Source organism: Octopus bimaculoides, chromosome 9 (genome assembly GCF_046866305.1).
Source record: "Octopus bimaculoides isolate indiv1 chromosome 9, ASM4686630v1, whole genome shotgun sequence".
NCBI lineage: Eukaryota > Metazoa > Mollusca > Cephalopoda > Octopoda > Octopodidae > Octopus > Octopus bimaculoides.
The window spans coordinates 97,433,102-97,452,301 of record NC_142936.1 but is presented as its reverse complement, the minus strand read 5'-3'; the positions used below and the strand labels follow the sequence as shown (position 1 = coordinate 97,452,301).

At 32.3% G+C, this 19,200-nt stretch overlaps 1 protein-coding gene and 1 non-coding gene across 3 annotated transcripts in view; one reads left to right on the top strand and one right to left on the bottom strand.

Annotated features, from left to right (window-relative positions):
- The window catches only part of LOC106874473 (ribitol-5-phosphate xylosyltransferase 1), a 435,359-nt gene that overhangs the window by 62,496 nt on the left and 353,663 nt on the right, over positions 1–19,200 (top strand). The gene's annotated exons all lie outside the window — the stretch shown is intronic.
- Positions 7,805–7,909, bottom strand: LOC128248793 (U6 spliceosomal RNA). Its single transcript, XR_008264956.1, has one exon. It is a non-coding gene; the product is annotated as a U6 spliceosomal RNA (small nuclear RNA).

Here is a 19,200-nt window from a genome sequence, read left to right as displayed (position 1 = left end):
TTCTCTGTGATCTATTTAACTGAAAGACTCTTTCCATTGTATTTCCTACATATAACACACTTCAGCTACATCAGTATTTCTATTACTTGTTTTGCTCAATATCTCATTGTATCTACTTAAATATCAACGGATCAATAACCAATTTGATGAAATGATAATTGATAGTGAAACTATTTGATGATGGTTAGGGTTGCCTACACTTGTTACCAACATGCACAATATTTACAATGCCTATTTTCCCCCTTAATGCTCTTGGCAGTATTTTGTATGTAGGTGAATCTCATAATACTGTAGTTTTATTGCAGGAAGTATCTTTTATTATCAATTGCTGTGAAAACGGGGACAGAATAAGTTTTATTTTGATATCACTTATAAAGATGCTGCTGCTCTGTGCTATCTATATCAATTTTATTCTGGAAGATTCTCTCTCCTAGTTGAATTGCTTTCACTAAGTTGTAAAGAGCTTGCGTATCTGCTTTATAGAATTCATTTGAGAAGAAAGATGAATAAGAATAAAGCAGATAGAAAAATATGGGGGAAGCGTTATTGAACAACATGAGCACAACCTAAGTTTCTTTGTCAAGGATATGGTGAAAGAGTGTATTTTCTGTGGAATGAGTATTTCAGAAATGTATTTCAGCAGGGGTTATTGCAGAAAGATATACATATATAAGTATTGAAGATTGCTAAGAAAGGTTTATAGAAACAGTAATATTGTAAAAATATGTGTGTTAAACAGATAGACTGATAGGCCAGGTTAGATAGGCTTCAAAGGAATTTTTTATGTAAAGAAATGGCTAATCAAAACAGTACTATCTCTGTGCAGAGATTTCTTAAAATTCAAACAAATTTTGTATTTTGCACTCTTCTCTTCTATGAATTATTATGTAAATTAGGACAGTGGATTAGCAAAACTGTTGGAGCAATAGTCAAATGGCTTATGATATGTAGTGTTAGTACTTTCTGTCCAGGAATTTATATCCCAACAAGGTGGACTTTTCCTCTCATCTATCCGAGGTTCATAAAATAAGTAGTCATGCATCAGGACTGATATGATTAGCTGTTCCCTTTCCCATTAAATTCCTGGCTTTGTGTCATGGTAAGAAATCATTAATTATTATGTAAATAGAATCTTGTGAATGAGTACATTTAATTTTTGTATATCTTTATATTCTTTAAATATTGTTCTTACTGATTCCACTAGAAAAGTAAATGAAGCTCATTGAAGTCGAAACAAATGAAAAGAAAAAAATCTTTCTAATGATGCAAAAATGAATATAGAATTGTCTTGTTTTTCATGTTTGTTTACTTATTGATATTTTATTTATTTGTTGACTTCATTTAAATGTTTACTTAATGGCTTGTCTTCATTTCATCGTCTAAATTTCAATTTTTATCAAACAATTAGGAAGTATTTGATACTTGATATAAAATTACTTGTTATTGATTATTAGCTACACATAAGCACTCCACATAGCAATGGACAAACCTCATAAAGCTTTTATTTACATTGAACTTGCTTATCTCTAGAGACCACTTTCTGATGAATTAGTGTATTCTTTGCAGTCCCTCACTAATCACATATTCAATAAAGTATTATAATTGTTACAGCTGTTATTTCTAGCAATTGAATACTTATTAACAGAAATAAATGGAATTCCAAAAAGATGCTGTAATTAGAAATTCTAGGATAGTTTACTCATTTGTTCAACAACAAAAGAAAAGTTGAATTTTTGATATCATCCATGCCAGACCAACAGTTTTAAATAGAGTGCTATTGGTTTACTTCAAAGCTAAGTTACTCATAAAATTTTGTAATAAATATTGATTGAATTATGGTGTTTTATTCATCATCTTTTAATGAGTATGGTGGTAGTGGTGGTGGTGGTGGTGTGGGGAGGAGAGTAGCACATTGAATTAGTTTTAAATTCATGCAGGTTTTGACTTTAGTATGACATTTAAATGTTGGAGTGGAGAATTGTATATTTTGTGTTTGTTGAAGCTGTTTTCAGAAGAAATTATATTGTTAAAGAATAGCTATTGCTTTATTTATATTCAAGACAATAAACTTTTACATTTTCTTATTAGAATTACTGTCAGTACAAAATTTAATATTCATTTTAATACTCTTTAAATAGATCAACAGTTTTATATGCATTGTTTACAGTCTTTATTTTATATATTCAATTATCTAGAAACACAATATTTTACTTTAGCAATATACAATAGGACCTTTCTAATCAAATGTTTTGATCTTCAGCTTCCTACAGCTTTATGTTTTTTAAAAGATGTTTGTGAATGTAGTTGAAGATTACAAAACAAGACTAAATAACATAAAGAATTCAGCTTTCTAAAATGTTAAATTATAGGAGTTAACAAATAATTTGAGCTGTGTCTTTTGTCTCAGATGGCATTTTAATTAAATTTGTGAAAGAATCTATGAAAAATCTATGAAAAGTTCACCAAAATCTTTGTGCAAACTTAACTTTATTTTAGCTTGCTTCAAAACTTGAATAATCTATAAGAAAATTGGGATACAATTTTTGAAAAATCAATTGACTGTGTATTTATGAAATACCTTTCTGATATTACAATTAAAAACAAAAATTCCATTCCATTAACTCATATTTTCTACCATTATTTAGTCTCTTATAATTTAACCACATTCTTCTTCTCAAGTTTCTATTCCTTTTTTTATTAAATACTCTATATTAGCTTTATTTTACATGTAAATTTTAGAGTAATGTTTTTAAACAGTCTTTTTTTTTTTTTTTTACAGCAGATTACTGTCATATTCCAAGAATTTTTCTGGTTGCTTCTGTGGTTCAAAATTTTTGTATATTTTCTTTACTACCAGAGTAAAGAAAATGTACAGTAAATAAACTCTTAGCATAGCTTTACTTGTATCTGTTAAAAACCATGGGTCTTGTCCCTTCCTCAGAATGCATTATATAAAGCTGTTGTTCCCACGTTTCTTACATAGATTTTATCTCACTTTATCCCATTCCTGTTTTAACAGCTTAGGTTTATATATATATATATATATATATATATATATATATATATATATATATATATATATATATATGGTTGAGGTTTATAATGGAAATATCAAAACTCATATTAGAGTTATTACATGATTGCATCATTCACTTCCTTTTCTATTTCTTTCAACTTATCCTCCTTGCTTTCTTAGTCTCTTATATTTCTTCAGTTTTCTCTCGTTTAATTTTTCCTGGTTTTTCTCTTTTCCTTCTCTTGCTGTTCATACACCATTTCAATTCCTACAGATGTAATTACATGTGCTATTCTTATTTTAACTTTGAAATATGTATTCATCCATTATGCTCCATTAGAAGAATGCTATAGCTAGGAGTAAAATTCTAAAAATGAGCAAATAATTTTGTAGTTAAGAGATAAAAGCCACCAGCTAGTCTTTAGTGAAAATTTTACAGTTTAGGACCTTACAGATAACCAGTTAACATTTATTTCAAAAAGTTTCTATTTCTTTTATGATTCAAAATTTACTCTAATCAATGTTCTTATTTTATACATTCTGTGATTTATTATTTTATTTATGTATTCTTTTACCGGTTTCAGTCTTTGGACTGTGGCTCTGCTGGGGCCTCTGCCTTCAAGGGTTTTAGTTGATTGTATCAACCTCAATACTTTGCCTGCTACTTTGTTTATTGATCTCTGCTTCTTGATTGGTTAAGATAACTTTTTTGTTTGGTATAAAGACTTGTAGTGCTAAGACTTATGTGCACGTGCGCGCGCGCACACACACACACACACACACATTGTCCCAATTCAAACTGATAAAACAAATTACTTTTCCTCTTCGGATAGTTCCTACTGGTTAACTTGATTTCAGTCTTTAAACGGGCAGTCAGAGTATCGATGTTGATAATCTTTTTTTTATAATGTTATTTCTTCTAAATAGCACCCCTGTTTCCCTGCCCTAGTCAAATCCATGTGCTTGGTATGTTTACAACTGATTGTGTGTGTTGGTTTAGTTATGTTTGAACTGGTGTGAATATTGAATACAACTTGTCACTACTTAAAAGCTGCAGCATGACCATGTGTTTAAGAAGTTTGATTCAGAATCATATGGTTGATAGTTCATTCTTACTGCAGAGACACTGTCAACTGATTATCTATTATTGCTGTGGGTTTACCAATGCCTTGTGAGTGAAACCTAGTTGATAGAAACTGGTGAAACCCCAGTGTGTGTGAATGACTATGTTTTCCCCATGTCTTGACTTGTGTGCTGTGATTGTGCATAGAAAGTCAATGTTCATACAAAAAGTGTTATTTGTTTATAGTCCTCTGTGTAAGCATGTCTGGGATATTTGTTCTTTGTTAGTTTAAATGAAACAGGTGGAGTTTGGTTATAAGAAGAGTATCCAGCTGCAGAAAATGTTTTAGTAAAGTTATCATCTGACCCATGCTAATATAGTAAAGTGGATGTTGAAACAGTGGTGGTGATAGAAAATAAAAGCAAAAAATGTATCGCAACAATTTTTTTATTTTAGCTCACTCCAATTGAGATTCTGAATTAACTTGGGTTTCTACTTCGTCGTATTGCTACCAAATATTATCTCTCTATTTTCAAGTTGTCATTAGACGAGCTATAATTCATAGGCTAAACATCGCTTGTGGCTGAGCTATATTCAGCATTATGCTTATTATTAATCATCCATTTATTATTAAGTGATTGATTGTGTTCAACTTTTTCAAAGCTATTTCCAGCTTATCCATTAGTTTGAACGGTGAAGCAATAACATGCCATGAATTATTAAAAGGTATCCTTGTAGTGGTCATAAGTCATATTTAATACTTCATGATGCTAAACAAAGGTTAAATATATTTGAATTTCTTTCTCCATTTGTCAAAAGATAATAATGGAATGAAACCATTTTCTTGTTTCACATATATAAATTACACATTGATATATCATAGTATGTATATTCATAAAAACCAAAGCAAGAAGGATAATTTATTTTGAAATATCTGCCAGTCACAAATAAGTTCTCTAATTCATGGAGACTACAAAAATATATAACAATAGAAATATCTAACTCATCATCTGTACTTCTTTCTCCCTTTGTTTTCTTTTTCTTAGTTTTTATGTTTTGTAGTTTATTCTTTTGCATAAAGTTACTATATACCTTCCTTAGTCTTACCAGCAGACATCTAAATTGATTAAATAAATAAATAACTCTTAATTTTGTGTTAGTCACTTATTTAGCATTATTTCCTTATTTATGAGTTATTTGAGTTAATTGGTTTTTTTATCATTATTTTTCATTAATTCTTAAAAATGTACAAGTATGTAAAGAATACGAATAAACATGCGAAGTGAATCATATTTTAATATTGAAGATTTATTTTTTTATTATATTTTGATAAGTTGCCTTTTTGTTGCACTCACAGCTAAGAAGGTTTCTTCAGGATCCCAATAACAACCATAGATCTCAAGATTTTCCTGTTATAAATAATAAAACTTATCAAAATTTAGCTTGTATTAATTAAGCAATTACAAAATTTGTTTTCAGTGATAAAGGTATTCAACTGATAGTTCAAATAATGTACTACACTAAGTTGTATGAAATTGTAATTGAATATGTGACGAAAACTTATTTCAAAAATTGATAAGTTCAAGATTTAAAAAAAAAACATGTATTAAATGAAATCAATGATTATATGAATAGCTGTATAGACTATTAAATATTTATCGACATACTGGCACACACGTGTCATCAAAATTTCCAGCAGTTTTATTAATGGTAAAAAATGGCACATCACCGTAGGAGAAACCATTGATAAATGTCAGCAATCTAGTGTACACACACATATATATATATATATATATATATATATATATATATAGGTACTTATACAGAATTGAAGCAATTAAGCAATCAGATATGGTTGTAATATCTTGGTTGAAAATATTATCTGCTTACTGTGTGTGTGTGTGTGTGTTTAGAGGGATACTGTATTAGCTTCCAGTTAAGCTCCAGTTAACAGCTAACCATGACAATCACTATCTAATGTCTGTGGCTACCTGTAGTTGTTCGTTACTCCATGGATTCTTCCAATGGGTAATTCCATGTTCTCTTCACGGGACAGTAAAAATTGTCTGGAGTGCATATTAATATCAATAATAGTAGAGAGTAAATATATGTAAGCCATTATAATGTGCTGTATATGACTACAAAATAAATTTTGTGGATGTACTCATTGTCAGACTCTTTATTATTATTATTATTATTATTATTATTATTTTATGTTTGACTTTTGTTTTGCATTTGTACAAGTTGGATCCAAGTCTCACCCAGAGACCTCAAGAGACAACAAGTTAGAAGTTCATGTAGGTGTTATGCCTAGGGTACCATATATTTGGATTTGTACAGTTTTGTTCAAGTGAATGTTTAAGAAACCATAAGAAAATTATGTGTTTGCTTTAAAATTTGAGATCACATAGACAGTATTTTACGTAGGATATGGGCAGTTCCCATGAGCACTATCTTTTGAACTTCAGCCATTTTGGGGTTTCCTGGTATCTGAGCTAGGTAGTAATCAGCCCGTTTCGCTGTCATTCCCAGGGCACCTATGACAATAGGTATTGTTTTTGTCTTATTATTATTATTATCATTATTATTATTATTATTATTATTATTATTATTATTATTATATTATTATTATTATATTATTTTATATATATATATATATATATATATATATATATATATATATATATATATATATATACATACATATATATATTTATATATATATAATTTTCATCATCACATATATAATGTGTGTATCGTTGGCGTTTTTCTTTCTCCATCTTCCCTTTTTAGGACTTTTTCTATATTTCTGATGAAGAGCTCCACTCAAAACATGAAATCCTCTTTCTTTTCTTTCCTTTCCTGAGCGTCCAATAACACTGTACTTATTCCACGGCCTCGCGTTGTTTTTTCTTGCTTGTTCATGTTTGGATTGAGTATATATATATCATCATCATCATCATCATTGTTTAACATCCGCTTTCCATGCTGGCACAGGTTTGACGATTTGACTGAGGACCGGCAAGCCAGGAGGCTGCACCAGACTCCAATCTGATCTCACAAGATTTCTACAGCTGGATGCCCTTGCCAGCCACTCCGAAAGTGTAGCGTGGTATATTTTACGTGCCACCGGCACGGGAGCCAGTTAGGCGGCACTGGAATTGATCATGCTCGAATGGTGCTTTTTATGTGCCACCAGCATGGGAGCAGTCAGGCAGCACTGGCATCGGCCATGATAAAGATTTCACTTGATTCAATAGGTTTTCTCAAGCATGACATATAGCCCAACAATTGAAGGATACTTTTAAACAAGCCAGTTATGCCACCCTGGCATTGGCCATGGCTACAGTCTCACTTGACTTGCCGGGTCTTCTCAAGCACAGCATATCTCCAAAGGTCTTGGTCGCTTGTCATTGCCTCTGTGAGGCCCAACTTTCGATGGTCATGCTTCACCACCTCATTTTAGGTCTTCCTGGGTCTACCTCTTCCACAGGTTCCCTCCACTGTTAGGGTGTGACACTTCTTCACACAGCTGTCCTCATCCATACGCAATACATGATCATACCAGTGCAGTCATCTCTGTTTCACACCACATCTGATGCTTCTTATGTCCAACTTTTCTCTCCGAGCGCTTACACTCTGTTGTGTATGCACACTGACATTGTTGCTTAACTTAGGTGATCAAACGAGAACCATTGCTTTCAATGTGATATGGCCATAAGCAGAAAAATATGGAATGCTTCATGAATTTGCATTTCATCCTTGCGTAGGGGCCATGCTAATCTTCTCTGTATCGTTCCAATTTTAGAATATGTACCGCAAATAAGTACAACAACAAAAAAAAGAAAAGAAAAAGGTATGTGGTAATAAATAAAAATGTTCCCTGGATTTACTTGGAGATTGATTATGCTCTAAACTAGACAGCTTTGCTTATATAGATACTCCTTTTCACACCAGTTATATCCCTTGAAAGATCAACTTTGGCACTATGAAGTAATAATACATAGCTAAATTACCACGAAAGTATTTTATTTTAATTTTTCTGTTAAAAAGAACAATATCATATTTAGTATTCATGTTTTGCTTGCGAAAATTAGTCTTTTAAATTATCACTTCTGTAATTTGATTTTTAACATTTTGAAAAATTGCTGTTTCCATGAATTGTTGCTATAATAATGACTGCTCTATTTTGTTAATGTTTGCTAAGAAGTAAATAGTAATTTAAATATATAAAATACTTGTAAGAGAAGTTAAAAACCTAAAATGTGAGAATTGTCTATATGCTCTCTGAACAAAAACCTCTGCTATCTGAATGAAATGCAATACTTTTTGTTCCTTTATAAATACTGCTAGCAATATTCTAAATGTCAAAGCTAACTACTGTTGCAATAGACTTTTTTTTTTACAAGAGAAAATGATGGTCAAATTACAAGCCTGTAAATAATAGTATTTCTGTGCTTCATTAAGATGGATGACACCTCGTACTCTTTCCTCTTATCATTTAGTCAGAGTTGGAAGAGCTTTCTGTGTCAACCTTTTCAAAGCCTCTTAGAGTGGTAGGTGGATGAAGACCAATTCATCCACAAACTAGAGACTTGGTCTGAATACTTGCAGCAGGGAACAGAGTGGACTCTACTTAAGGTGCACGTTGGCCACCATATTGATTTTTTAGGGTGGAAAATTAAGTCCTACCACCCAGGAACAAGAACAGCTCCTCTGACAAATTCCATACAGTTTGTTTCCTAGATTTTACTAAGAATGCTTTGGTTAATCTGAGTCTATGGTAAGATACAATTGCCCAAGGTCCTGTGTAGTGTTATCCAGTGAAAGGGTATTTGGTGGATCCAACCCATCAGGCTTTTAGTGACTGACACTGAAGAATACATGTAATGAATCTAGGGGTTGATAGTTTTGCAGAGTTCATCCCTTTCTAAGTTACAACATAAAAAGCAACAATTGATATCAATATTTCAAGATAAACAAAATCACTTACTGCAGCTACTTGTTTCTTGTTGTGCCTATTTACTACTAGATAGCCTCTCATTATTGACACCTATGTGTCTTGCTCAAGAAATGTACTAGGGGACAGGTTCAATCTATTGAACTCTGGGCTGATTGCATAATACCTTCTTAACTTGGCCATTTATAGTCTTGTCATAGTCTAAGTATGAAATAAACTGTATCAGTTTATTTCATATTCAGAAAAACCTAAACTGCCCCAAAAGTAAATGTGGTACATTTAAGATAACCAAAACTATTTATATGCCTCATTCTGGTTAATGTGCTATATCTGAATCTAATATCAGTGGCAACTCTTTTTCTCCCCCCCCCCAACTTCTTTCTGTCACTTTCTCAGCACTTGCTCTTACCCATAAATTTGTCCTTCTCATAGCACTCTCTGTCACTATCTTATCACTCTATCGCTCTCTCTCTCTCTCTCTTACTGTCTCCTTTCTCTCTCATTCTGTTATTCTGTCTCTCCCTTTTATAAATCTCTTGTTGAGCATACTTTTCATTATTCTATTCTCTTTTTGTATCTCATAGTTATAAAACTGTTTCTAAATAAAGAAGTCAAGTTATTAAAATCTATTGCAATCAATAAAGACGAAAATATATGTTTTGATGGTTTTTTTCTCAGAAATATCAAATACATTTCTCATTGGAGGGTATATGAGATTTTTTTTTATTGTTTCATTATTTAATTCGATTTCTTATAAATGGATATTGGATCTAAACCTTCCAATTAGTACTGATAAATGTACTTTAAATTTCAACTATTTGCAGTTATATCTTAAACAATATTGCACTAAACCAGCTAGTTCAGAACAATATTCTTAGACACACTGATGCTTGATATTATTACATTAAATGGCTGAGTTGTTAGAGCATCGGCTAGCTTGTCTTGTGTTATTCATTCTGGCTCTCTGCACTCTGAGGTCAACCTTGCCTTTCTTCTGGAGACTGACCGATAAAGTATCAGTCAGTCCTTGACAGGAGTCAATTCTTTTACCACTCTTTCTCTCTCTCTCTATTTCTTTCTCTCTCTTTATGGAGGAAATTGGCTGTGGTCAGATTTGGAATTTCACAGCAGTGTCTCAGCTTCATGAGAAGGGCCCAAGGCAAAATAATATTACATTGACAAAATCAATAAAGTGATTGACAAAATACCATGCAATATTTAGTTACATCCCCTTATGTTCTGAGTTCGATTCCCTACTTTTCATCCATAGTACGTGGTGGGGAAGCAATACCAGTCAAATATTGGAATTTACTGTCTCCAGAAATGGTGTGGACTTTTACTTAAATTTAGAAATCAATGTTACACAGCTGTTAAAAATTATAATAATTCATTGAGAAAAATAGGATGAAAATCTGGACATGCTATTGGTTTGTGTTAACAATGTAACTGTTAATAAAATTCATTAAGTTTCTCTTCCAAAGTTGATCACTAGCCACAGTTTTAGAATTCATACACAGGCTTAATCAATTTTACAAACTTTTGAAGACACTCTTGTATCTTCGACACTCTTGTATCTTCGACACTCTTGTATCTTCGACACTCTTGTATCTTCGACACTCTTGTATCTTCGACACTCTTGTATCTTCGACACTCTTGTATCTTCGACACTCTTGTATCTTCGACACTCTTGTATCTTCGACACTCTTGTATCTTCGACACTCTTGTATTTTCTTTGTTAAAATCACATAGCTATATCAATAATGAGTTACTTAATATAGATAAATATTTTTTTTAATCAGGACCTATGAGCAAATCAGATTTATGAATAATCAAATTAATTTCCATATATAAACATTGGGCTTCACCGAGGCGATGACTACTGACCGAGACCTTTGGAAATGTGCTGTGCGTGAGAAGACCCGGCAAGCCAAGTAAGATCGTTGCCAGTGCCCCTGGACTGGCTCTTGTGCGGGTGGCACATGAGATGCACCATTTTGAGTGTGGCCGTTGCCAGTACCGCCTGACTGGCTCCCGTAGGATTTTCGAGTGAGATCGTTGCCAGTGCCCCTGGACTGGCTTGTGCGGGTGGCACATAAAAGACACCATTTCGAGCGTGGCCGTTTTCGTGCGGGTGACACGTAAAAGCACCCACTACACTCTCTGAGTGGTTGGCGTTAGGAAGGGCATCCAGCTGTAGAAACTCTGCCAAATTAGATTTGAGCCTGGTGTTGCCATCCAGTTTCACCAGTCCTCAGTCAAATCGTCCAACCCATGCTAGCATGGAAAGCGGACGTTAAACGATGATGATGATGATGATGATGAAATCCTATTTTTATATGTCAGTTAAATATAATAAAACTTAAAAGAGAGGTATCCAAGAGCAAAAATGTAAATAAAATTAGGCAAAAGTTTTTGCAAGCCCTGTAACCAAAATGTATAAATTAGAGGCACAGGTATGGCTTTATGGTTAAGAAGTTTACTTCCCAGCCACATGGTTTCAGGTTCAGTCCCACTATGAAGTACTTTCCAGGATCACCAACGCCTTATAAGTGGATTTAGTAGACAGCCCAGTTAATTAGGAACAGAATTAGATTAGATGAAATACAGTTTGGCTTTGTCCTGGGGAGAAGCAACATGGATGCTATTTACAGAGTCAGGCAACTGCAAGAAAAGTATTTAGTGAAGAACAAGCTGGTGTACTTGGGTATGAGTCTTCTGAGATATTTAGCACATTGCTGTACTCATGAAACCACATCCACTGCAACAGAATTTATGTCCTAAAACCAAGGTGCCACATAAAAAGCATTGGTGTGGGTACTGATGCCATCTAAAAAGTACCCAGCACAGCCTGTAAAGTGATTAGCATTAAGAACAGCATCCAGCTATTGAAACCAAACCAAAACAGACTATGATGCAGATTCTGGCTTTGCATTTCCTGTCAAGCTGTCCAACCGATGCCTACTTAAAAACTAACATTTAAATGTTGTTGATGATGATGGGGATGATATATGTATCTATGTAAGTTGAGTGTGAGTGTCTCCTATTTATATCACATGATAGTGCTAAATGACTATCACTGTTATACAAGTTATGCCATTCATTTTCAATACTCTCCAAAAACATGTCTGGCCATGGGGAAATATTACCTTCCATTGGAAGTAAGCAATGTTGGCAACATGAAGGGCATTCAGACAAAGAAAATCAACCTCAATAAACTCTATCCAACCCATGCTAGTATGGAAAAATAAACATTAAAATGACGATAGTGACAATGGAAAACTAAACTAATGTACTAGTGATAGTGTGTTCATTTGGTTTGTAGAAGGCTACTGCATTGATGACTACACAATCCATATTTACAAGAAAATGCAACTGAAATGGCAGGATGATAAATTCATGTGGATTCAAACTAGTGCCATTTGACAGATGTGTCTACTTTATGCTCTATCAATTCAGGTAGGGCTTTATTTCAGAGAACTGAGAATTTTTGGAAATTTATTTTTTGCTTTTATAGATAATCCTTAGGATTTCCAGATTCTAGTTTTAATTGGTTTTGATCTAAGGTTGAACTGATTAATCAGCAGATAATTGGTAATTGGCCTTAGCTGCCATTTTGCCAATTAATCAGTGTCGGAGTTTTCGGTTGATTATCCAGTTTTGGTAATCAACCATTCTTGTTTGTGTGTGTGTGTGTGTTTTGTTTTTGTTTTTTTGATATGCATGTATGCCGAACCGCTAAGTTACGGGGACAGAAACACATCAGCATCGGTTGTCAAGCAATGCTGGAGGGACAAACAGGCCCACAAACATACACATATATATGATACTTGGGGGACAAACAGACACACAAACATGTATATATATAAGTAAACGACGAACTTCTTCCAGTTTCCGTCTACCAAATCCACTCACAAGGCTTTGGTCGACCCGAGGCTATAGTAGAAGACACTTGCCCAAGGTGCCACGCAGTGGGTCTGAACCCGGGACCGTGTGACTGGTAAGCAAGCTACTTACCACACAGCCACTCCTGTGTATACAGAAGGTTGTGCCATAGACTTACACAGTTCAGTGACTATAAAAATAAAAAGTGGAAACTACAGACAAATCAGGCTAATTTATATGCTCAGATAGTACCTCCATAATTATGATTAATTATGAAATATTATAATATATTACCTATAATTAATTACAATACACATTTTCATCACAATACATAATTACATTAAAAATAATTGGCAGCTACTTAATATCAGCTGATAAGGCAAAGCCACTTAAATGGTAATTGACCACTTTGCTTATCAGCGCATCCCTATTTTGACCTCTTTTATTAGCACCAAAAAAGAAGACAGTTGTATGATTTTCATTTGGATAAGTAGATGCAATTTCTTATCTGCCTTAAACCTATTTGATATAATATACATGAACAAGTAATAATATTTCTTATGGTTAATTTATTCTCAGATCATTTTGCCAACTATGAAAAATGATGTGTTCCTTTTAAAATTTTTAGCTATATGATGGAATTATACTAATCTAGCTCTCTTTGAAATTTGTTTATTTTGATATGAAATTATGATTGTGCTATGAACTATGTTTAAAGTATGTGTAAATATGCCATGTAAGATCATATTTTGCTATAAGCCATTTGAAAGTATAATCTTTTATTAACTGATATTCATGTAAATATAGAAATAGAGAATTATATATATGTATACATATGGAGCAGCAATTGCTGTTGAATTGCAATGTTTCATTATTAATCTCCTAGACATGAGTGCTGTCCTTTTAACAGCCATTTTGTTGTGGCTCTGATATATAGGCATGTAAGTTTTCTTGCCTCAGTTTGGCAGTCGAAACAGGTCATACTTGTTTAACCCTTTAGCGTTTAAACCAACTTTATCTGGCTCAGATATTCTGCCTGTTTTATGTTTGAACTTACCAGATCTAGCCTCTCACACTTACCTTACAATGTCATTGTAAAAATAAGCAATTATATCATTAAAATCTTATGAATAAATAAGCATTATGTTTGACCAAGTAATATGAATGTTAGAAGGTTAAAATTTGTATCATTTGAGAATGGTCAACTGACTACAACAGTTCTGTCTCATTGAAATATCATTTTAAAGCCGTAAAAAGTTAAAAGACAAAAAGTAGAAAATAACAAATTTGTAGAATAATGCAAGTTTTACTATAATGGTGAAAAAGGACTTGAAAATCAAATACTTTTCTACATAAGTGGCCAAATCTTTTGAGAGTCAACTGTATATAATTCTTTCTGCAAAGATTGTTGTTCATTCAATATTGAAATATTCTCCAATATTTTTGTTGTTGTTGCATTGGCTGAATTTGGTGCATTATCACCCTATTCAGTATCTTCACTATATTATCTAATATGTCCTCTTTTTTTAAAATGTTGGTGGTAAATTTGGCTCACTAAATACTGAAGATTGCTGATATAATAAAAATACAGTTTTCACCAAAAAAGTAAATTAATAAATAAAAAGAATCTGATTGTGGAATGCAACTATCGAAATAATAAATGTTATCTGCTTTCTATCTTTGAAGTTGAGCAAGATTTTTATTTAGTCTCAACAAGTATCATATTTATTTGCTTTTACTTAATTAAATTCATTTATATACATTTTGTTCTTTTATTTCTGCATTTTACTTATTGAAGAGTAGAATTAAGAATATATTTTTTTATTTCTCGTGGTTGTGTGTGTAAATATACATGCATGTATATATATATATATTATATATATGTATTTGCATGCACACATTCACGTGTGTGTGTGTAGTTTTGTGTAAACATCCATAAGTATTCATGTTTAAACTCATTGTGCATTTTATTTCGCTTTGTTTTTCTCTCTGCTGCATTAATCATATTAGCATCAGTCATACTTTCAAAGCTGACGGTGTTTATGTCATGAAAAGTTGACAGTGCCTTCCTGGACCACTGTCTTTGACAAAAAGGCTGGAAAGAAATGCAACCAACTTTTGTATAAACTTGCTCTCTCCCTCTCTCTCTCTCTTTCTCTTTCTCTCTCTCTCTCTCTGTATCTCTCTCTCAAATAAAGAAAAATATACCATCATATGAGTTTGTCACTTAAGAAAAAATTCTTGCTTTGATGGATGGATATAAGGAAAGGAATATTTTTTTCTTTTTTTTTTTTTTTTTTGATGAGTTAAGTTTGTAAACTATTTTCTGATTTAGGTCAGCAATAGATTCCAAGTTTAGAAGCTTCTTTCATTTGTTCAGTATATTTTTCTTTTTCTATTGTATGGGCATTGATTTTATTTGGTCATCCAAGCTGATACTGGATCAATGTTCCTTTGATAATTATTTTGGAATCTCAAGAATCATTTATTATAGTTTAGTTCTGTGCTTATTGTTTTCATGTTATAGCGTACTGCACAGTTTGTGCAAACTGTAGATTTGAGAACTTGATGGATTACAATATATTTCATGTTTTTTTTTAGCTCAAATCTTCTTGCTCTATAATTTTACTTTACATAATTCCAAGTTGATAAAGTAAAACACTAGTCAAACATTTTTTTCAGTTGTCTAAATGTATAAAGCACAAACCAATAATAATAAGACTTCTGGTGCTATGTAAGCATGTTTTCTTGTAAATGAAAGTAATTCCTTCACCGAAGTTACTACGATATGAAGGCATTGCATTCATTTTGATTGTGCTGCTATGATTATAGAGAAAAGTAATTTGAGTGAAATTTTTTTAAATTGTTCTGATTAAGTGATAGTTTTTACTTAAGAGTAGAACTTTAATATGTAGCATAATACTAACTATGAACAACAATGAGAAGTAAGAACATATGATCATCCTAGTGCTTTACTTTTTCTATATTGATAGTGAAAGCTGTGTTAAACATTTAAAAAAAGAAATTGCTAAAGGAATTTGGAGGAAGGGACAGTGCCCATGGCCTTCTAAAAGTGAGATTGATGTTATTAATGATTTAGATTTTTGTATGTTATTACCTGCAGAGAGGAGATTCCATGAGGTTAATGTTCTGCAGAAGAAGGACTTGAAAGTACTGGTTAGTGTCAGGCTTGTAAGATTGAGCACAACAAAGAAGAAGAGGAGAGATGAATGGGTTGAGAGTTCATAAAAGGAGGGAGCACAAAACCAGCAAACAGTAAGGGGCAGAAGCCATTATAGTTGCTGTAAAATAGATGGAGGAGAGAGAGCAAGCCCATGGGTAAGAGGCTGGAGGGTGTATATTAGTAGTTTTATGCCACTCAGTTGAATGGGCTTTCTGTAGATGCTGTCTTGGATGTCATTGTGTGTTCCATTATAGGCCTATTGCTACCTCATATCTTTTTTTTTTTTTTTGATAACCCTTATCTTTTACATTTTGTATTTGTATCTTATTTTGACTTAGATTATATTATTGCTGATCTTAAACTAAAAATCCTTTTTAATATTTGTTACATCATTTAGATTTTACACATCTCAGCCCCTGTAAATAGTCTATATTGAAACTGGATTGAAAAATAAAATAGCTGGAAATGTAAAAATGTACTTCATTAGTAGTAGCTACAATATCAGTTTTGAAATAATTTATTTCATCAGTCTGTTATCACTTGGTTTTACTTGTTAATCGTTGGAAATATAATTAATCTAATTAGTTAATAGTGAAGAGAAAAAATTTCAATCCAGCTTGAAAATTCCTTTTAAGTTTGTTATGGACATCAGCTGTTATTTCAAGATGTTTTGTGAGAAATACAATTAGAAATGGTTTTTTAAAACTTATTGTTGGGAAATCTAGAAAAGTAAATTCTTTTATTGCAATCAGTCAGTAAATTGTGGCCATGTAGGAGCACCGCCTTCATGAGCTGAATCAGCTTCCTCCTCCACTGCTAACTTGGTCACCTGAATAACTGAAGCTATCTACTACTTCTAAGTACGTACCCCACCTTACTACTGGACATTTGAGGGAGTCTATTTTCTGTACATTCCTTGCGTTTACTGTACCAGTATGTCTGCGTCACACAAATACTACTTTCTCTCTTAACCTTCCTGTGCATCTGTCACATCTTGTATCCATAGCTTGCATTGGGTACACCATTTGGAGTCTTGTATTTATTGATCTTTATTTGTTGAACTTCTAAGTCATGGGATATAGAGGGGTACAACATAAAGACAGCAGAGATGCACCAGTCTAAAAAATGTTGGTTGCATAAATGTAAACACTTAAAGATATGCACACATGTATATATTTTTGCATACACATGTATCTACATACATATGTATATATGTGTATGTACACACACACACACACGGGCAGATATATTTTTGCTCAGAAACAGGCAAGGATTGGCACCAGAGAGACCTGCTGACTAGAAAAACTCTGCCTCACTGCAAGTACATTTGTCCCAAGCAAGCATAGAAAAGTAGACAAATGTATTATGATGACAGTGTTGATTATATAAGTACATATCTATATCTATCTATCCATCCATCGATCCATCCATCTACCCACCCACCTGCCTACCTGCCTATATATATATGCATACATACATATGTATATATTATGAAAAGTTTCTGCGTGGTTTCTGTTACCCAGATTTCATTTACAAGGTATTGGTCAACCCTGATACTATAGAAATATTTGCCCAACATACTGTGTTGTAGAATTGAACTTGAAAGCGTCTGGTTACAAAGCAAGCTCCTTAAGCATTTGGCCATGTATTTACTTATTATTTTATATTTATATATCTAAAATATTTCTTTGCACAAATATTTAAATAATTAACTTGAGTTCTTGAATTTAATACCATATTAATTAAAACATTGACAATAATTTAGTGTCAAAATAATATTCTCGCATTTGTACTGAAAAAAAAAATAATAAAATCTATGAAGTTGCATGGAAAAATATGTTCAATTAAGATCATTGTGACTTTTGAATACCATAAATAATGGTGTGCATCAATGTCTTGTTTCTGAGATATTTCTATAGAATTATGTTTTTAGATAAAGAATGTTAAATTTAAACTACAACATGAATTTTCAATAAATATTAATTTTCACTTCATTTTCTTAATTCCATTTCCTGGAAAAGAAATTGTTTTATCTTTTATACTTCTGTTAATTATATAATTCATTATTACCTCTTTTCAAATAGGTTGCTTACATTATTAAAATACAAATGTCTCTTTATTTGTTGATAATGATACCTGATTAATTATTTCTTAAATGAACAAAATACTCACATTTTCTTAGCTAGTCAGCATCCATGTAAATTAATTTGCTTTCATGTTAAGTTACATATTTGAATTGCATTCATCTCTAAATCTTTCCAGTTTTGAAAGAAATGTTGACAAAATTTTATCTCTTTATTTTTAGGTAAGTAAGCTGATTATCACAGAAGACCCTGGGTTTGTTATAACTCTCTTCTTTTTCCTTTCTTTCTCTCCATCAGCTTTTTCTTTATTAGTTTCACCTCTGGTTTCCTTTTCTCCCATTTCTCTTATTTGTTGGTCTTTAATCACAACTCAAGATTTACACAAGCATCATGGAAAATGTTACAAGTTTTGCAAATGATGCTATTCAACCTTTCAGTGAAAATGACATTAAAATATTACACAGCAAACTGAATTGTGCAGAATGGTTAAGTTCATGTAAAACATATTATTAACTCTAAAAGTCCACATTTGGCTTATTTGGCTTAAATATTTGATAAAATAGAAATAGTATAAGGTAGAGATGAAACCTCTTGCAATTTTTCTGAGTATAGATTGAGAGAATTAAATGTAGTCAGCAATAAAACTGAAATATCATATGCTGTCCTTGCTATTAATTTTCAGTTAATATATAAATAGGCAAACTTTTGCTTTCTGTAGTTATGTAGAATGCAAGTACACACCTAGTTGACTGTACTGAAACTCTTAGAAATACTATACAAGCTGTGCTAAATTTCTGGTGAAAAATATTACTCAATCAAAATTATAGGTAATTTTTTTCCCCACCTTACAAGAACTTTTTATTATTTGTATGTAACCCTACAGATTGCAATAATTAACCAAATCCTATCATTTAACGAAGTGTTTAAGGCTAGTCTTTTACAGCCTTTCCAGCAAAGAAAGCCACAACGTATCAACTAAGGACTACTTAAATGACATGTAAACACTGCTAA